The sequence below is a fragment of the Mesoplodon bidens genome (assembly GCF_964165515.1).
Source record: "Mesoplodon bidens genome assembly, chromosome: 14".
NCBI classification, from domain to species: Eukaryota; Metazoa; Chordata; class Mammalia; order Artiodactyla; family Ziphiidae; genus Mesoplodon; species Mesoplodon bidens.
This window is the reverse complement of record NC_138170.1, coordinates 50,932,876-50,953,066: the sequence shown is the minus strand read 5'-3', so window position 1 is coordinate 50,953,066 and position 20,191 is coordinate 50,932,876. Positions and strand designations below refer to the sequence as shown.

At 37.7% G+C, this 20,191-nt stretch overlaps 1 protein-coding gene across 6 annotated transcripts in view; it reads left to right on the top strand.

Annotated features, from left to right (window-relative positions):
- The window catches only part of SOCS5 (suppressor of cytokine signaling 5), a 59,188-nt gene that overhangs the window by 23,978 nt on the left and 15,019 nt on the right, over window positions 1-20,191 (top strand). Inside the window, exon 1 of one of the 6 annotated variants that reach the window (XM_081253648.1) lies at window positions 8,323-8,376. The exons of the other annotated variants lie outside the window; for them this stretch is intronic. The gene's annotated coding sequence lies outside the window, so the exon portion shown is untranslated. Of the gene's footprint in view, window positions 1-8,322; window positions 8,377-20,191 lie in introns of those variants that run through there. 6 annotated transcript variants of the gene reach the window in all.

The following is a 20,191-nucleotide window of genomic DNA, read 5'->3' as shown; positions in this document are numbered from 1 at the left end:
ACCCACAAAATAGTCCACATAACCTTTCCCCATTGAGGTGTAGTGTGAAGGTTATTTCTTGTTTTGCACTAGCATAAATTCTTGGAAAAAAAAATTTTTTTTGATCAGAAAAGCTTTTCTTATGTTTTAGATTAGTTCAGTAAAATGGCTTCCCAGGGCTTCCCTGGTGACACAGTGGTTGAGAGTCCGCCTGCCGATGCAGGGGACACGGGTTCATGCCCCGGTCCGGGAAGATCCCACATGCCGCAGAGCGGCTAGGCCTGTGAGCCATGGCCGCTGAGCCTGTGCGTCCGGAGCCTGCACATCTGGAGCCTGTGCTCCGCAACGGAAGAGGCCACAACAGTGAGACGCCCACGTACCGCCAAAAAAAAAAAAAAAAAAAAAAAAAAAAGCCTTCCCAGAACTAGAATTAGTTGATTAAAGGTTATGAACATGCTTAAAGTTTTTGGTAATTTGTAAATTGATGTTCCAAAGACTTGGTTGATTGACACTTGTAACTATGGAATTTAAGCTCAGGAATAAAGCCTTTGTGTTTCCACTACCAAAGAACAAGAGAGTATTGGCAATATGCAGAGACCTTCTATTCATTTCAAAAGTGTTTGCCCCTCTTGGAGCATTTTTTTTTTTTTACAAGTATTCGGAGCATTTTTATAGTAGCTGCTTTGAAGTTTGTCAGATACTTCCAACAACTGTGTCATCTCAATTATTGATATCTCTTTATTGTACCATGCAAGTTGAGATTTTCCTGGTTCTTCATATGCCAAATAATTTTGGATTGCATACTGAAGTGTTATGAGACCCTGGGTCTTGCTTAAATTCAGTGGTGAATGTTCATTTTTGCGTTTTAGCAGGCAGTGGACCCTGTTGGTTTAGGCTGCAAGTTGCAGCTAGCTTTCTGTGAGTTGTGATTTCAATATCAATTTGGTTTTCAAAGCCTGTAGTGCTTTGCTATTTGGATCTGTCCTGTGTGTGCACTGCCCATTGGCCAGTTTGAGATAGGTGACTATTTTTTTCTTTGTTCAATTCTCAAAACTTTTTGGTTTGCTATTTAGGATAAATTCGACGCCATTTTCAGCTCTGGAGTGAGCCCAGGCGTTCATAAGCAACCTTATGGAGTCGCTTTTCTGAGTTCCTCCCACTCAGCTATTTCCCCTATACTTTCTACTTCCCTGGGAACTGCCCTTTTTAGTCCTCCAGCCAGAAAGCTTTGTCTACTGTGCTCACTTCCTGTGATTGTGCCCACATGGAGGGACCAGGGGTAGGAGCACAGAGAGGGGGAAAAAAGGGTTAGGAGAGGGTTTTGCCCCACCCTCTTGAAACCACAGCTTCTGGGATTGGAGAGGATTTCCCTCCCTCAGACCTATAGGTACCTGTGGGCCCCCTGTTGTTACCGCCTCCCTTTTCCTGCCCAAGCCTGAACTAAAGCACTTCACATGAAACACTGTCTACATTGCTGCCCACTTCCAGGTTTCCCCCAGTCCACGTGGCAGGATAGAAGAGGGAAGAAAGTAAACCCACCCTTGGTTCCATGGCCCTTTGAATTCTGGTCTTCTTCCCCAATCTACCTGCTACCATTTACTTTTTACAGTCTTTAAATAACTGCTCCATACATTTTGTTTAGATTTGATAGCTGTATTCAATAGGAGGGACAGGGTGGATGGAGTGTTTTTACTTTATCTTAGCTGGCACTAGAAAGAACCCTGTATTGTGTACTTTTAAGAAGGGCATTATTTATTCAACCAACATATGTCCTTATCATTTGAGTCCTCACCATGTGCTGGACACTTTAAATATATTATTTGTTTAATTCTCTGACAACTGTCCCCCTTTTAGACATGAGGAAATTGAGGAGTAAACTTTTAAACTAGGTCCAGAGGCACAGATAGTGACAGGCTGGGATTTGAACACAGGACCCAAGGTGTGTTCCCAGGACCAGCATCATCAGACCCACATGAGAACTTGCTAGAAATGCAAAATCTCTAACCCCGCCTCAGATCTACTAAATCAGAATTCTGGGAATGGGGCCCAGTAATTTGTTTTGATGAGCCTCTGTTAATCTGATATATGCTAAATTTGAGCACCAGTTCTCTATGCTGTAGGACTTAACAATACTATGTTTTAGTTTCTTAGCAGAACTTTAATATAAGAAACAGAAGTAGCTTTTCACCCTTGTTTGAGACATATGGTAGTATGTTGAGTGAGAACTAATTTTCTTACTCATGTCACTAACATATAGCTTTAAAATCACACTTTTCTATATTATTCAAGCTTATGGTAGTTAAAATATAAATACTATGAATTTTAAAAATTTAAATGTGTGTGTGTGCAAAGAAATCAATTTAGATGTGGTTTTTGACCAATAAATCACTTAGCCTCTGGTAATTACTATGTTATATAATGCTCTGTATTTTAAATTTTAGGATATTATTACTGATCTCCCTCAATTTCAGGGTAGCTTTTTTTTTTTTTTTTTTTTTTTGCCGTACGCGGGCCTCTCACTGCTGTGGCCTCTCCCATTGCGGAGCACAGGCTCCGGACACACAGGCTCAGCGGCCATGGCTCATGGGCCCAGCAGCTTTGCGGCATGTGGGATCTTCCCGGACCGGGGCACAAACGCGCGTCCCCTGCATCGGCAGGCAGACTCTCAACCACTGCGCCACCAGGGAAGCCCCAGGGTAGCTTTTGATACAGGTTTAGAATAATATTGGGTTGGAAAAAATGGCCCATATTTGGGATAGGTCCTATTTTGTGTAATTTTATTTTTTTTCACAAAAGATTAAATGTATTATTATAACTAAATTTAATTTGCATATTCTTGTAAGGCATTTTTTTTTTATTGAAGTATAGTTGATTTAAAATGTTGTGTTAGTTTCTGGTATACAGCAAAATGATTCAGGTATACATAGCCATATATATTCTTTTTCACATTCTTTTCTATTATGGTTTATTACAAGATATTGAATATAGTTTCCTATGCTCTACAGTAGGACCTTGTTGTTTACCTGTTTTTATATATAGTAATTTGTATTTGCTAATCGCAAACTCCTAATTTATCCCTCCCCACCTCCTTTCCCCTTTGGTAACCATAAGTTTCTTTCCTATGTATGTAAGTCTGTTTCTGTTTTATACATAAGTTCATTTGTATCATATTTTAGATTCCACATGTAAGTGATATCATATGGTATGTCTTTGTCTGATTTCACTTAGTATGATAATCTCTAGGTCCATCCATGTTGCTGCAAATGGCATTGTTTCATTCTTTTTTATGGCTAATTAGTATTCCGTGTGTGTGTGTGTGTGTGTGTGTGTGTGTGTGTATGCTACATCATCTTTATCCATTTATCTGTTGATGGACATTTAGGTGGCTTCCATGTCTTGGCTATTGTGAATAGTGCTGCTGTGAACATAGGGGTGCATATATCTTTTTGAATTGTAGTTTTCTCTGGATATATGCCCCAGGAGTGGAACTGCTGGATCATATGGCAACTCTATTTTTAGGTTTTTAGGGAACCTCCATACTGTTTTCCATAGTGGCTGCACCAATTTACATTCCCACCAACAGTGTAGGAGGGTTCCTTTTTCTCCACACCCTCTCCAGCATTTATTATTTGTAGACTTTTTAATCATGGACATTCTGACCGGTGTGAGGTGATATCTCATTGTAGTTTTGATTTGCATTTCTCTAATAATTAGCAATGTTAAGCATCTTTTCATGCGCCTTTTGGCTATCTGTATAAGACATTTTAAATAAATTTACCAATCAGGAAAAAAAGTCTGTTAGAGCACATCTTCAGAATCTGTTTTTTTTTTAATTAGTTTACAATCCACATATACTTTGAGGTATGCAGATTAGTAGATTAGATTAGTAGGTATATGTAGATTAGTTATGGAGCATTTTCTTTTGTTATAATCTCTCCTCTTACTAATAGAGTAGCTGGCGGTTGGGGCAGAGAAGATATTCTCTATTGTAGAAATAGGTTTTATAGTTATCATTATTTATATTAGATTTTAAGTCTGTTACCCTCTGGTATCTGCATTAGCAAGACACATAATAATCACTGAGTATTCTTGAGGGAATGTCAGCAAAAAGGGCTCTACCCTCAAGGAGCTTGCTGCCTATTGAAATAAACAGAGAAACAGTTATTCAAAAAAATAATTACTGTGACAAAGATATGTAAAGTACTGTGGGTATGGTGTGTTGGAGACAGGCTGGACCCGTGAACCTAGCTGTTAGTATTTGAAATCATCTGTGGTGGTATGTATACCACACAAATCAGCAGATGCTACATACATACAGCCAGTTCTGCTGTAATGGGATGCATTCCTAAAAATCACTAAGTGTAGGGAAAAATGGGATTGGGCACAATACTTAAAAACTTCCTTAGCAACACATTAAAAAAAAAAAAAGGAGAACCAAATTAAAATAGTAACACAGTTTTGCATGTTAAAATGGAAATGGTTAAGAAAAAAATAAATATGGTGCTTTACCTTGAAAAAGACCAGAGGTTTGCTTGAGAAGTGGGCGTGGGAGAGGTTGCCTCTTGTGAATTATTGTGGAATGGTGGAGGGAAGGTGTCTGAAATCTGAGGAAAAGGTAACATCTCATGTGGATGGGTGAGGCTCCTGACAGGAGGTGGGCTGAGGTAGCTGGGAGATGTTTGAGGTAGGTGTGTGTACTGTGTATTCCCAGGCATTGGGCTCAGTGCAGCTGGGCGCAGTTTTCTGCATTCATCTAGTGTTTAATGGCACGTAAGCAAATAACAGTTATTCAGTGATCTTGTTGTTCCCTAGTGTAACAAGCACATTGGAACAAATTTGAGTTTTCCAGACAAATGTTAGAGCAAAACTGACTGTAACAGGGCTTTTTTTCCCCTTCTGAGAACTGATTGACCAGCACACCTCTGGAAATGGAGCTCTTCGGTCAGCCTGGAGGAGTCTTGGAAGACTTGACAGAGAAGATGGCACTTGAACTGAGACTTGGCAAATAAGTACAGTGTTTTGCCAGGTACTGCATAGGTAGAAGGAGGGCATTCCAGGCAGGGGGACAGCAGCATCTGAAAAAACATGCAGATGTAAGCCTGGTATGTTCAGGAACCTCTTACATAGTTCAGTGTTAAAAGAGAAGTTCAGTGTTAAGGTTAGAACTTGGAAGGAAGGAAGGAAGGAAGGAAAAGGAAACATTGTAAATAAAACATAATGGTTAGGCAGGGGCCAAAGTCTCAATAACCCTGTATGCCACATGAAAGAATTTACATTTTAACCCTCAGGGGGTAGAGAACACTGAAAATTTTTCCACAGTGAATTGTATTTTCTAACACTAATTTATATAGCACTCACTGTGACAGTATGGAAGGTAGACTGAAGGAGACTCAACTGGAGTCTGGGAATCTAGTGGGATAAGGAGGAACTAGTGTGGATCTTTCATAGGCTTGACCCCTTTGAGAGTATTATAAAAGCTGTAGATGCTTATTAGCAACTGTGTCCTTTCTGTGTTTTTAGAAGCTACTGCTTCTGTAACCCTGTTTCTTGGTTTTAAGGGCTAGGGCCATGAGAGTTAGTCTTCTATATGGTAATAAGTCAGGTGAATTTATAACCAGCTTTCACAATACCTAGTTTCACACTTAGCTTTATTTATACAATGTTTAAAACCGGAAGCAAAAAAAAAAAATGAAAGCACATGTACACCAAAAAAAAAAAAAATGATGTGGTGAATCATTCTTGAAGTTTTATCATTGTAATGTACATTCATTGAGAAATAACTACATGGGCCAAAGGTCTCTTTGCCCATCGGATTCCTATTTTTGCCCAAATTATTTTATAATAAATAACCATTGTAAGGGATAAGTAATTATCGGATGAAATTCAGGGGATAAGAAAATGATATAGGACTTCCCTGGTGGCACAGTGGTTGGGAGTCTGCCTGCCGATGCAGGGGACACGGGTTCGTGCCCTGGTCCGGGAAGATCCCACATGCCGCGGAGTGGCTGGGCCCGTGAGCCATGGCCGCTGAGCCTGCGCGCACGGAGCCTGTGCTCCGCAATGGGAGGCCACAGCAGTGGGAGGTCCGCATACCGCAAAAAAAAAAAAAAAAAAAAAAAAAGAAAATGATATAACTAGAGTCTTCCAAGCAAAATTTAGGTACAGATGATTTTAATTACAAATCTAAATTAAGAAAGCCATCTAGCCCACTCTAAAAAATTAAAATCTTTTATCACAGGGTTCCTTAGCATATTTTGATGCCTGTTACCAGAGGAGAGTACTGATAAAACCTCATAATCTGGTTGAAGATACCAAAGATCCTCTAAAACTAATTGAAAACAGGAATATCAGGATAAAACAGAAAAAAACATGTCCTACAGTTTTCTATCCAGTATTCCACACAGTACTTATGGTCTGATCAGCATGTAATAAATATTTGTTAGGAGGCTAAAATGCTGTACTTAAGTTTAGGGAGAGCTAGAGACAAAAATAATGGAAACATTGAGAGACTTTTTAAAAAGAATTTTCTGATCTTTGAAACTTTGATGCACACAATTAATGGATTATGGATTTATAGAGGCCATATACCCTCTCAGTAGTTTGCCTCTGATACTTTTATGAGGAAATAGTTGCTGCTGTTTTTTAATTTTTTTTGATGGGGCATTGGTGGTTGGTTGTTTCCTTAATTATAAAACTAAAACTTTACAAAAATGATACATGATTTTTGCAGAAAAATAAAAGAATACTACTTGCATGAATAATAATTAAAACTCTTAATAACCTTAAAGAGTATTGATTTTTTTTCCTCCCTCATCATTTGTATAACTCTTCTTTGATAGGGAAAGGTGTTTGATCATCAAATACCAAGTTCTTACCATAGACTAGATGCTGTTCCGTTATTACTATGATAGCCACTTGTGAAAAGAAACCATGGATGTAAGCATATAATAAAAATGTGTTATAATCAGATGGTCATAGTTATACTGTACAGTTCATGGACCTCATTTGCCTTAAAAGGCAGATTCTAATCTTTACCTAATCCAGAGATTACCAAATTATATGTATGCTTCCTCTTTTCTGTATTGTCCATATTCCTCTCCCATAACTCTCAGGACTCGTAATCTTTTCTTTGTGCCAGGTATTTCTTCTAGTCCTCAGCATTTACAGAAATAATAGTGTGCCCTTCTCTAATAGAAATAAGGCTTTCTTTTTCTTCCTGACCCTGTCCTCACCATACCTTAATCTGTATTGCTTTGTTTTCTGACTGAGCCATTTGGCTCTTCTAGAATATGCAGAGAATTACCAGTGAAGTCATAGTCATTTAATACAACCAAGTACAGGAATAAATCACCCTTTTTAAGCATGGCATGTAAGACCCTTTAGAGTCTTTCTTCCCGGCTTTTCAGGTTGCTTTTTCTTTTACTTCACTCCACCTATCCTGTACTTCAGCCATCTAAACCACTCCTCACCTTTGGAAAGCCAGATCCTGTCCTCTCTCTCTGCCTAAAATGCCTTTCTCCACTCAGCAGGCAACTAATTCATTCTTTAAAACCTAGCTCAAAATCACCTTTTCTGTGAAACCTTCCCCGACCCTCTGCATTAATTAGGATTAGGTACAATGGCAAGTAACAGAACCTCCAAAATAACAATGGTCTAAAAACAAGAGAGAATTTATCTCTCTCCTGTAACAGTGGACTTTGCAGTGTGGGGCTGAAATGACAGCTCTGTTTCATGATGTCATTAGGGAAGTAATGTCTACCTCATGGCTTCAGAATCTCTCACATTTAACCCTTGTCCTCACCATCCAAAATGGAGCTATCTGTCTTATGCTCTATGATGTACAAGGAACAAAAAAGGCACTAAGGGCATTTGAGAGCTCTCTCTCAACATTTCCCTAAAGCTCCCAAATTATGTATCTACTTGAATCTCATTGGCCTCAAGGAAGGCCTGGAAATAGTCTTTATTTTTGGTGGCTCTGTACCAGCTAATCGTATTATTATGGAAGAAAGGGAGAACAGGTATGGAGTACAGCTAGTAGTGTGCCACACTTCCCCAGCTAGAGGTAGTTTCTTTGTGCTTTGTGTTCCCGACAGCACTCTAATTAATTAGTATTTAAGTTGTATTAGAATTCATTTGTCTTCTTCACCAGATTGTGGACTTCTAAAGGCATTCAGGAAAATTATAGCAAAAGTATCAGAGACAAAAGCAGGGAATGATGTTTAAATACCCATGTGAACAAGGGAATTGCTTATATAGAGCTGATTTCTTAGACTTACATTTTTTTTTCTATTTTCTCCATTTTGTAGAGGGAAGTGGACACTGCCAATAGTAGAGGGCATGGCTTCTTTTCAGTAATGCCTCAAAACTGGTCACACAGAGAGAACAGTTATTTAAAAGGTGATATATTGTCTGTATTATACTGTTTTTTTTTAATTGTGGTAAAATATACATGAAAGTTACCATTGTAACCATTTTTCTTTGTTTTTGTTTTTTTGCGGTATGCGGGCCTTTCACTGTCGTGGCCTCTCCTGTTGTGGAGCACAGGCTCCGGACGCGCAGGCTCAGCAGCCATGGCTCACGGGCCCAGCCGCTGCGTGGCATGTGAGATCTTCCCGGACTGGGGCACGAACCCGTGTCCCCTGCATCGGCAGGTGGACTCTCAACCACTGTGCCACCAGGGAAGCCCCATTGTAACCATTTTTAAGTGTACTGTTCTGTGGCATTAAGTTCATTCACACTGTTGTGCAACCATCACCACCATCCATCACCAGAACTTTTCTATCTTCCCTGAGATTCAGAACCCATTAAACACTAACTCCCTGTTACCCCCTCCCCCAAGCCCCTGGCAACCACCATTCTACTTTCTGTCTATGAATTTGACGACTCTAGGAATTTTATATAAGAGGAATCTGTATTTGTTCTTTTGTGACTGGCTTATTTCACTTAGAAGGTCTTCAAGGTTCATTGTGTTGTAGCATGTGTCAGAATTTCTTTCCTTTTTAAGGCTAAATATATTGTTATATATATGTACCACATTTTATTTGTCCTTTCATCTATCAGTGGACACTTGGATTGCTGTGTTACACTGGTTTTTTTGGTAAGATTTTTGTTTTCTAAAGATATTCTCCACACAAATAATGTCTTATTATAATTTCACCACAACTACCCCCAGACACAAACCACATAATAACATATCTTTTTAAAAGGAAATTTAACAAAAATGCAAAGAAGATAAAAACAATCACCTATATTAGAAATTTATTTTTATAGGAAGTAATCCCCCCTCCCAATCACAGTTTCTGAAGTATAAACTAAAAAATAAAATTAAGTTATGAAAAACATTATCCTGGTGTCAAATCTGGAAAATAGGTACAAGAGTGGAATTAGAAAGAAATATAGTTTTTCACAAGAAAATATTAAATTTTGTTTTATTTAAGTCTCTTGATGATATGATAGAGACACAAAGGAGAGTGCAACCTATGAATCCCTAATTCTTTTGAAATATGGAAATTTTACCAGTGGACAGTGAGAAGGAAATGGTTATAGCTGTAGCCTGCTGGATTTGCTTTTATGATATTTCTCCAGCATTGAAGAGAAAAGGGTTATAAATGGGTGGAGTAAGGAAAAGTAGCTCCATTTCTCTCACCTCACCTCCTTTGTTATCAGATGGGAGTTAGTTTAGTGACAGTAATTATTGGATGTTTGATTGCCAGTAATGTGACTGATGCCTAGAAAATTCTGGGTTTTGGCCTCTATCCCACTGTATACATAGTCCAAATTGGTAGTTAAATTCTTACTAAAATTCTGAGTAAGCTTTCAAATAGTTACTTAAATAAAATGCATGTCCAGTGGTTTAAACTGGATCTCACAGATACTTTCCCATTGCAGCTGATTGTTTGGTCAGTTTGGCAAAATGGTGAGTCATACGTCTCTAGCCAGCCACAGACCAGCTGTTGATTTACTCAGTTACTTGAGCCAAGACCGAAGCACCAGAATAGAATAGAGCACCTTGGCTCTGATACCGTTTTATCTTTTTCCTAAAAGTCTGGATGTAAATTTCCATCCTTCCCCTAGGTGTTTTGAGTTACAAGAAGCAGTCTAAGAGTTCTTTGTCTTTTAAATCTTTTAGTACTGTTGTAGAAATAAAATTGACATGCCTGAAAGGATCTGAGAAGAACAGAACACATTGTGGTGTTAGCTGTAAACTCTTTTAGGGAAATTAGAACTTGATGTAGACACTAAAAATAGAATTGAATGGTGAAGGACAAAGTAGTGGAGGTGTTTTAGAGCAAGAATTAAGTTTGGATAAAATGAGGCCTAATTATGGATGGCAGTGAGTGAAGGTCAGCCACGAGAAGGTGTGTGTGACTGTTGAATGTTCCTGAAAGGAAATGAGTCTGGCGGTGTTAGGAGTTAGGAAGAGAGGAGAGACTAAGGTGTTGCAGAAATCTAGGAAAGTGGCAATAGAAATCTGGACAAGGTTATTGGCAGTGAAAGTGCAGGAAAAAAGGTAAATTTTAGAGCCATTCTGGAGAAGGAAACTATAATTGTGTCACATGGAAGAAGAGTAAAATTTGAAAAATTCTAAGAAATTCCGTGGTGTACTGATATCCCATTTTGGGGAGAACTCTTGAATTAGCTTTAAGTATGGTGAATTTGAGGTGCGATGGGGAATAGCCAAAATAAGACAGATTTTTTAGGCTATTAGTGGACTGAAAAGTGGGTGGAATGTGTGGACTAGACTTGTGCTTCTGGTACAAATCTAGCTGTACTCAAGGAGGTAAGAATTGGTCCTAGAAAATACCTGATTATAACAATAAAGGCAAGAACATATGTTCTCATAGCTTCTGCATACCTGAAAAGCTCTTAAAATCAAATAAGTTTTCTTTCCCCCCCCCCTTTAGCTTTATTTCAACTGAAAGGATTAGGTTAGTTAAATAGGTTTAATTCATAAATTACATCCAGGACACTGAAGTTCTTCTCCCATACTATTAAATAAGAAAGTAGAATCTAGATTGCCTTACATAGGAAGATGCAGAACAGGGGCAAGAACTTAGATTCTTTCATAAAGAACAACATCTTAGAATAAATAGATATTGTGGCAGAATAATGGCATACCAAGGAGCATTATGTTCTTAAATATTATAAGTTAAGTTATTGAGTTAACTGTATTTAACCTGTAGTGTAATTTGTAACATTTGAGTAATCTAGTGTGGAATTGAACGTTTTGTGTTTTTCTTTAGTGGAGCCTTTAGTTGGAGCTGCTGTGCCCAGTGTTTCTTTATGGCTTTCTCTCTAGGAGCGGCTCTTCGTATATGTAGCAAAACATTTAGAACCCTGTGGAGTAAAGTAGAAAAAAAAACTTGGCAAAAGAGTATTTCTCTTATAATTAGAAATTGTCTTAAGATATAATATGTTACAGCAATGATAAAGCTAATATATTAGAGAAATAATAGCTTAGTGTAGAGATGACTGGCATTTCGCTGAAGATACCTAAGGGGGTAGCGTTTCCCTAGTGCCCTAGTGCCTGCAACAAATACTGCTTACTGCTTTCTTCTCGCTCGAACCCGCGCCCCCTGCAGTGGAATCGCGGAGTCTTAACCACTGGGCCGCCAGGGAAGTCCCTCTTCTCTCTCGTGTACACTTCTTTTTTTGCTCTTTATTCCTTCTTTTTATGAAGTATAACATATATATAGCACAGTGAATAAAATAGAAAGGTACAGTTTAATGAGTAACTATAAAGCGTATTCACCACCCAGATCAAGAAACAGAACATTGCAAGTATACCAGAAGCCTGCTACGTGTCCCTTGCCAGTCAAACCCCACTTGTATGCATCCCATCCTATCCTCCAGAAGTAAGCAGTCTCACTTCGGTGATGATCATTTCTTCCTTCTCTTTGAAGTTTATCACCAAGTATGTGTCCCTAAATAATGTAGTTTACTTTTGCCTCTTTTGTATACATATATACAGACATGTTTATATGTCAATACAGTCTTTTGTATCTGACTTATTTTTGTGCCATTTATCCATGTGGTGTGTGTGTATAACATTTTCATTTCTCTGATCTATTATTTGCATACTGTTCCACTGTATGAATATGCCGTAATACGTGTATTCTGTTCCGTTTCCTAATATTGAAAAACTCAGCCTGTGACCATTCTTGTATATTTTTCTTGGGGCACATGGGCACCAGTATTTCAAGAGTTTATACTTAGGAGTGGAATTGCTGGATCATAGGGAATTCACATCTTCCAGTTCACTGGATAGTACCAAAGTGTTTTCTAAAGTGGTTATTTATACTCACCCAAGCAGGATATGAGCATTCCTGTTGTTCTCCATTCTCGCCATCACTTGGTATTGACACACTTAAGTGTTTTGGGCAGGAAAACTGTGTCTCATGATTTTATTAAGGACGATGAGCCCCTTTTCATATTTGAATTTCTTTTTGTGAAGTGCCTGTTAAAAAGGTCTTTTATCCCCTTTTCTATTTGGTTATCAATTTTTCCTACTGATTTTTAGAAGTTCTTTATATTTTCTGGATATTAGTCTTTTAGTCTCTAAACAAGTTTGTGTATTGAGAATTTTGTTTCCTTCCCTGTGTTTCTGATGATTAGAGAAGCCTTTAATTTTAATGTCATATTCTTTTCCTTACAGATTATACTTTTTTTTTCCTGTAAAAACTTGCAGATATTTTCTTAGATTTGTCCTAAGTACTTCATATCACTGATGCTATTGCAAATGGTATGTAATTTTACATTTTGTTTTGTTTGTTGCTGACAGGTAGGACCACAATAGATATTTTATATACTGATTTGTATCTACCAATGCTTCCACATTTTTGTTAATTCTAACAATTTTTTAGATAATTTTGAATCTTTTAAAATACACAATTATTTCATCTGAGAATAATGATAACTGGTTTTTTTTCAGATCTGTAGAGATGAATTTAAACAATTCCTTTTATTCCTTAACTTGCCTTTTTCTGCTGATTAGGACCTCTACCACAATGTAGAATAGGAAGGATGATAATAGGTATCCTTTTCTTCTTCCATTCTCAGCATTTCTTCAAGGATAAGGTTAGCTGTCGTTTTTTGGAAATGCTCTTTTTTTTGCGGGGGGGGGCGGTGGTACGCCGGCCTCTCACTGTTGTGGCCTCTCCCGTTGCGGAGCACAGGCTCCGGACGCGCAGGCTCAGCGGCCATGGCTCACGGGCCTAGCCGCTCCGCAGCATGTGGGATCTTCACGGACTGGGGCACGAACCCATATCCCCTGCATCGGCAGACGGATTTTCAACCACTGCGCCACCAGGGAAGCCCTGGAAATGCTCTTTATTTAAGTTAGGTAAGGTTACTTTTCAGTCTTAGTTTACTAAAAATTTTCATTAGAAATGTATGTTGAATTTTATGAAATACTTTTTTTTCTTTTTTTTTCATTTTATTTTTTATTTTTTTTTATGAAATACTTTTTCTACATCTAATGAGATTATCATGTATTTTTTGTTCTCAAACTATCAGTGTGATAAATTACATTAATTTTCTAATGTTAATTCAACCTTGCATTCCTAGGCTGTACCTAACTTGATCATTTTTATATACTATTGGATTCAGCTTGCTAATATTTTGTTTTTAAAAACTTGTATTTATATTGAGATTAGCCTGTATTCTTTCTTCTCATAGTGTCCTTGTTAGGCTTTGGTATCAGGTATATTAGCCTAATAAAATAAGTTGGGGAATGTTTCCCTGTTCTTATCTCTGAAAGAGCTTCTGTAAGATTGGAATTTTTTTTTCCTTAAATAATGATAGAATTCACCAATGAAGTTATCTAGGCCTTGGGATTTTCTTTTTGGAAAGAATCTGACTACAGATAATTTAATATTATTATATTTTATTTCCTGTGGACTCTTGTTCTCACTTATGATGTCTTCTGTATGCTTATATTTGACTGTGTCTAATGCTTTTTGTTTTTAAAATTACTTGTGGGTATTCTTTTTTTTTTTTTCTTTTTGTGGTACGCGGGCCTCTCACTGTTGTGGCCTCTCCCGTTCCGGAGCACAGGCTCAGCAGCCATGCATGGCTCACGGGCCCAGCCGCTCTGCGGCATGTCAGATCTTCCCGGACTGGGGCACGAACCAGCGTCCCCTGCATCGGCAGGCGGACTCTCAACCACTGCGCCACCAGGGAAGCCCATTGTGGGTATTCTTTGAGGCCTAGAATGAAGTTGTCTTCCTTCAGAGAGGGTTTATGTTTCCTTCTGCTAAGATGTGTGTAGGTATCATTAGCCCAGGAACATTTTAAAAGAATTTCACAGTTTGAAGTTCCCTGGATTAGGAGTCCATGCAGACACAGACTGCAAACCCCTGCCCAGGCTGCTCAAACTTCTTAGGGACCTACATCCTGGATGTTCTATCCACCATTCTCTTTTTCTCGTGCTTCTGTCTGAGCTAAAGCAATCTTCCCTGCAATCTCCTGAGGGTGGGATTAGGCTTTAGATTCAGTTGTAGTTTACCTTTACCTGAGGTTATAGCCTTTTAGGATCCCAGTTTAATGTGGCGAAGAGTTCCCTTGCACTCTCTACCTTTTGAAGAATCTGTGTTTGAGAAATTTGCTGCCCTCATCCTATGAGACCAGTGAAACCAAAGACCTAATTTACTGAGCTCTATCTACAATTGCCCTCAGGGCCAGAGTATCTTCAGGGAGTCCTATTACCTCTCTAGGTTCTAGTTGCTCCTAGTTTGTCTGGCAGTTTCCCACCATCTTGTCAGCTTTTTATTTTAAGGTGTTTTTGGTTTTTTTGTATCTAAGGGTTTTTAATTGTTTTCAGTAGGAGGGTTGATATAAAAAATCCTAGTCTGTCATTACTAGAAATTGTAGTTCCTCTTAATTTTTTTCCCCACTTAGTCTTCTATTTCTTTTGTTGACTTCAGCCTCCATGTTAATGACTTAGTTTCACAAACATTCATATATTGAGCATCTAATATGTATCAAGCATGGCACAAAACAAAGTCCTTGCTTTCTTGAAGCTAACACTGTAGTGGATTCTGGATTGTGGGGAAAGTTGCAGCACCATTGGACAGCATTTTCCACACTGATTCGCAGAGCATTGGTGACCTGTGAAATCCTAGTAAGGTTGCCATTGTCAAGTAAATTTGAGAAATAATGCCCAGGAGGATATCCTCTCTTAGAGAGCTAAGGCACTAACGTATTTGAACTGAAACCTTTATTTGTAGAATACCTCTTAATATCTTATTAGCATACTAGAATTCCAGGGAACATGATTTATGAAATGTTGCAGTAGGACTAACGTATTAAACATCTCTCTGTTATTTACATGTTGTCACAGCAATGTCAACTTCTGCTTTCCCATAGTCATGTCTACGGGGAACATCTGCCGAGGGAGTAAACCAAGGCAGCTGTGCTCTGCATTCTGAATGACTTTCCTTACTTGGCCGTGGGTAGTTAGACTAGCATGGGCACCCAAATCAAAGATGCCAGACATAGGTCAGTCACTGGCCAACCAGAGAAAGTGTAGAAAGTGCTGAATTAAGTTCTCACAGATCTCATTGGTTGGTTAAAGAAATAGAGCTCCTGCTTTCAACTTTATGTCTAGATGTACTCCGGATTGACAAGTAAGGGAGAGTGGTGGTTTCTGTAAGGATACATCTGATGATGCGGATCACAAAACTCACACAAAGAAATATATTTGGCAGTTAAGCAGTGGAAGAAGCAGAATTTGAAAAGTCAAGAGAAAGAGATAGAAGGGACCTATGATGGACCAAGAATTAGCCAAAGGTATGGCAGGGTGGCAACTGTGAGATAGAAAAAGAATCAAGCGGAGAAGCACAGAGACCAGCTTGTGGTTAGAGGCAAATCAGATACCAAAAGCCTGGTATCCAGGGAGTTGCTGAGCCGCAAGAATGGCAGGAGCACTAAAATAAGGACCCACAAACTCCTGAGGCTTGGTCCTCTAGGGCAACGTTGGGACTGGACCAGGTTCTCAGTTCCAGTATCCTTAGGGCCTAGGCCCACTTGTTACTGATTTTGTTCTTGGGGTTTTGTATGAATTCTTGTTTCCCTTATCATCAAATTCATACTTATAATCAGTTCTCCTCCCCCACCACACACACCTACATCTGCCAACCTGAGTGTCAGTGCCCTGCCACCAGAGGAGACTGATACTTAAGGAAAGAGTTGGATTCATAAGACTGATGTATGAGTTGAATTCATATCAGTGTTGCTTTTTTGATTAACATTTTTATAACAATGGAATACCCACCATTCCTACCCCTGCTTTTTATCTTCTCTTTTTATTACATTTTGGAAACTCATCTTCTAAGCTCAGCTGTGCTAGCAGTGTTAATGTTGTATTGCATCACATAATCTATTTCTGTTGGTTATCCTATAAATCAGGGGTCCCCAACCCCCAGTCCATGGCCCAATACCGGTCCGTGGCTTGTTAGGAACCAGGCTGCACAGCAGGTGAGCGGCGGGGGAGCGAGCCAAGCTTCCTCCGCCGCTCCCCATCGCTCACATGACCGCCTGAACCACCACCCCCCAACCCCCTCCGTGGAAAAATTGTCTTCCACGAAACCAGTCCCTGGTGCCAGAAAGGTTAGGGACTGCTGCCATAAATAGTACCTCCATATACAAAAGAATGCACATTACTTACTCTTGGTACTCTTTGGCAAAGAATATTTCCTACTTCCCAATCCAATGTTATTTGCTGCTGATCCCCAATACTGTTTGAGAATCACGCTGGCTTTAGTGGAGATCTCCGTATTTGTTATTCCTTCCCCACTGATTGTGTTCATCTGCCCCTCTAACCCCCATTTCTTTGTGTCTTTTTCCTCCACACTCTTCCCCCACCTTTTCTTTAAAAAGTTTTCTTAATACTTCATTATTTATTTCTTCTGCATTTTACACATAATTTTGGGTTTATAATATGAAATTAGATTGGTCTTTTTGAAGATCTACTTCCTTTTTAAATAACATTTTTTCCAGCCAGGAAATTCGTACATTTGAATGTAATGTCTTGGAAAGTACAGAAAAGAAAAAAGAAAAAATGAAATTACAATAATCAAAAACCACCCCAAATAACCACAGTAGTATTTCCTATCCATAATCTTTTTATTAAAATATGTTTATATGTATATGTATGTGTTGAGGTCAATTTATATACTGTTTTGTAACCATATTTATTTTATATCATGAATATTTCCAGAACATTAAATGCTCTAGAAACATGGTTTTAATGTCTATTATTCCAGTAAATGAAAGCACTACAATTTATTTAACCAATCCTCTATTAACTGAACAATACAGTTATTGCCAATTTTTTTGCTAATATTATGCCATGGTGAATATCTCTTGTATATAAACCTTTGTGTCTTTATCTGATTATTTTCTTGGAATACACTTCTATTGTGAAACCTTGAGTCAAAAGGTATATACATCTTTTTAAAGTTTTGATAGATAATACTATATAAAATTTCCTTCTTGAAATGCCATGTGGATTTATATCCTCACATCAATGTGTAAAAATACTAGCTTCGCAATACGATGCTTAGATACTACCATTAAAATGTAAAAGAAATAAAAACAAACTTTGCCAAGTTGATAAGGGAAAAATCTTATATCACACTTTAATTTAGATGTCTGATCAATACTAAGAATGACCTTTTTCATATATTTATTGGCCAAGTGTATATCTGATTTTGTGATTTTTCTGGACATGTCCTTTGCTATTTTCTATTTGAGGTGGTGTGTTTTATCTTCTTCTTATAAATGTATTAACACTTTGTCATATGTTGAAAATTTTTTCCAGCTTATCACTTGTCCTTTAATTTTGTTTATGGCATTTTTTGACATGTAAAAGTTTAAAATGTTCAGTCATTAAGTATTTTGATAATTTCATTTTGGTCTCTTTCTTCAGCATTTTGTTTAAATAGACTTTCCCACCTCTTCTTTGAGAGGTTAAATGGTTTCTTATATTTACTTCTTTATTTATGTTGAGTCTGTTTTTACAATTCATTGAAATGCTCACCCATTCTTCTAATACTGGAACATTTGAGATTACAAACTCTTAGATCCAGATGTATAGAGTTTTCTAGTTTCAGAAAATCTGTTAACTTCATTTTTACTCCCATCTACTTCCAAAAAGAAGGAAAAAAATTAATTAACAATAAACCTACACTTGGACATTTAATATGATGATAATTGATTAAGACTTATGCAGGGGCATGCAAGGGATATCTGAAAGTCTGTCAGAAATTTATAAACTAAGGCCTTCCATTTGGGTTTCCTGTTAGTAATAGCAGAAAGGAGGAGGAACAATGAGTTACATGTTTCTCATTGTCTGCTTAAAGGAAACATATCAGTTTTCTTAAAAGAGAAATCTTGGCAGTAAAGTCAAAGATGAATTTTTTGTGTGGGTGTTTATGTGAGGAATGATGTCTTGATACCATTTTTATAGAACATAGAATAATACAAGGCAGTTTATTTTATAAACTCTTAATAAAAGTTAAGGGCATAATATTAAGTTCTAATTATGGTAAAGTACTATGTCTGCAGGCAGTCAAAATAATACAAACCATATATGTGTCTTTCTGGTGAAGTAATTTGATAAGGGGTAGAGCTTAGACAATCTCTGGTTAGATATTTCTTAAACTAGCTCTTTCAACATAATAGTTGAGATTTTTAAAAATCAGATTTTGATTCATGTATATTTGTGATCTCTGGTTAGAAATAGCAATTGTGGAATGATTCATACACATTAGGTCCAAGTGTTTAACTGGAAAGTTTGACATTTTATTGTGAGAATTAGCCTACTATTTGAGAAGGTGGAGAATTATATAAGTGGGTTTCCAGAACTACCTGCAATCAATTACAATTTTTACTTGCTACACTTCAAACAGTTATAATGTGAACAGTTTAAGTAAATAGTAAATCTTCATTTCAGATCTGACAGAATGTCTAAGAATTTTTTGTTTTTCATGAAGTACTGCTTCCTTCATTATCAAAGAATATTGAGAATTAAGTGTACTTTAAGCTGCTCAATTCATCTTTGAAACTATTTAAACTTACTTTATCTGTGAAATAACCCTCATTTTTAAGCTGTGTGTAAGGGACGTAAATATATCTTAAACTGTGTAGGAAGGTTTTTTTAAGGGAAAACAGGAAAGGGAAAGTTTGTGTTGACAGAACAGTATTGCTTTTATTAATTTTTTTTTTTTTTTTTTTTTTTTTTTTGCAGCTGACACTAAACTTGCAGTGTTTATATTGAACATTAAATCAGCACCTGACTGGAACATGACTAGCTAGAGAGTTCAAGACTATCTAGATAACTCAGTATGTTGGACGTTAGGGGATTGTACTTTAATCAGACAGTAGTATGATTAGGAATCAGAGTTGTATCTGATGTGCTACCGCTAGACCTGAAATAACTTGAGTCTAGTTGTGGAATGCTATGCTTATATTTTAAATTCTAATATTTAAAAAAGTCACAGATCGTTGAGGTTAGTTAATTCAGTTGCTTGTAGAGGAAGGACTACCTGGGCTTGCTAGAGACAGAGGGTTGCTTATCCTCTTTAACATCTCCCATGAAAGACTCCTCACAACTCTCTTTTGGTTGTTTATTTACATTTTTAACTATTTGAAATATTAGTTTTTTTCTAAGAGTTTCTTTGTTTTTACTCTTCAGAAGGATTGAAGAGTGACCACTCAGAATTCTCCTTTTTAGAGAAAGACTCTTTATATACATTAAAAACAACCCATTGGTTATGTTATTTTTCCAGGTGAGATGATTTTAGCTGTATCTTTACATTCCTAAATTATAATACTGATAACTGTTGTTTTGTTGCTCCTTTTGTGCTGAGTTCTTAAGATGTAGAGGAAGCAGCCAGACATCGAGTCCCTTGACTTTTCTTAGCTGCTTGAAATTCTGGGATCAATTTTATGGCAGATGTTCTAGAGGGGAGTGAGAGTGGAGGAAGGTGCACTATTTAAACAGCTGTTTCAAGTAATACATGCAAATGACGATGAAGACTGAACCTGGGAGAAGGGCAGTGGAGAGAGAGAGGAGGGGAGGACCTGATAGGGCTCTGGAGTGGACTGTAGACCCCATTTTTCCAGTTCACCCACTGCCTCTGGAAAGTATAAAGGCAGTGGTAACTCTAGGATATCTAGCATATTTCTCCCCCTGCAGTTTGAATCTCCT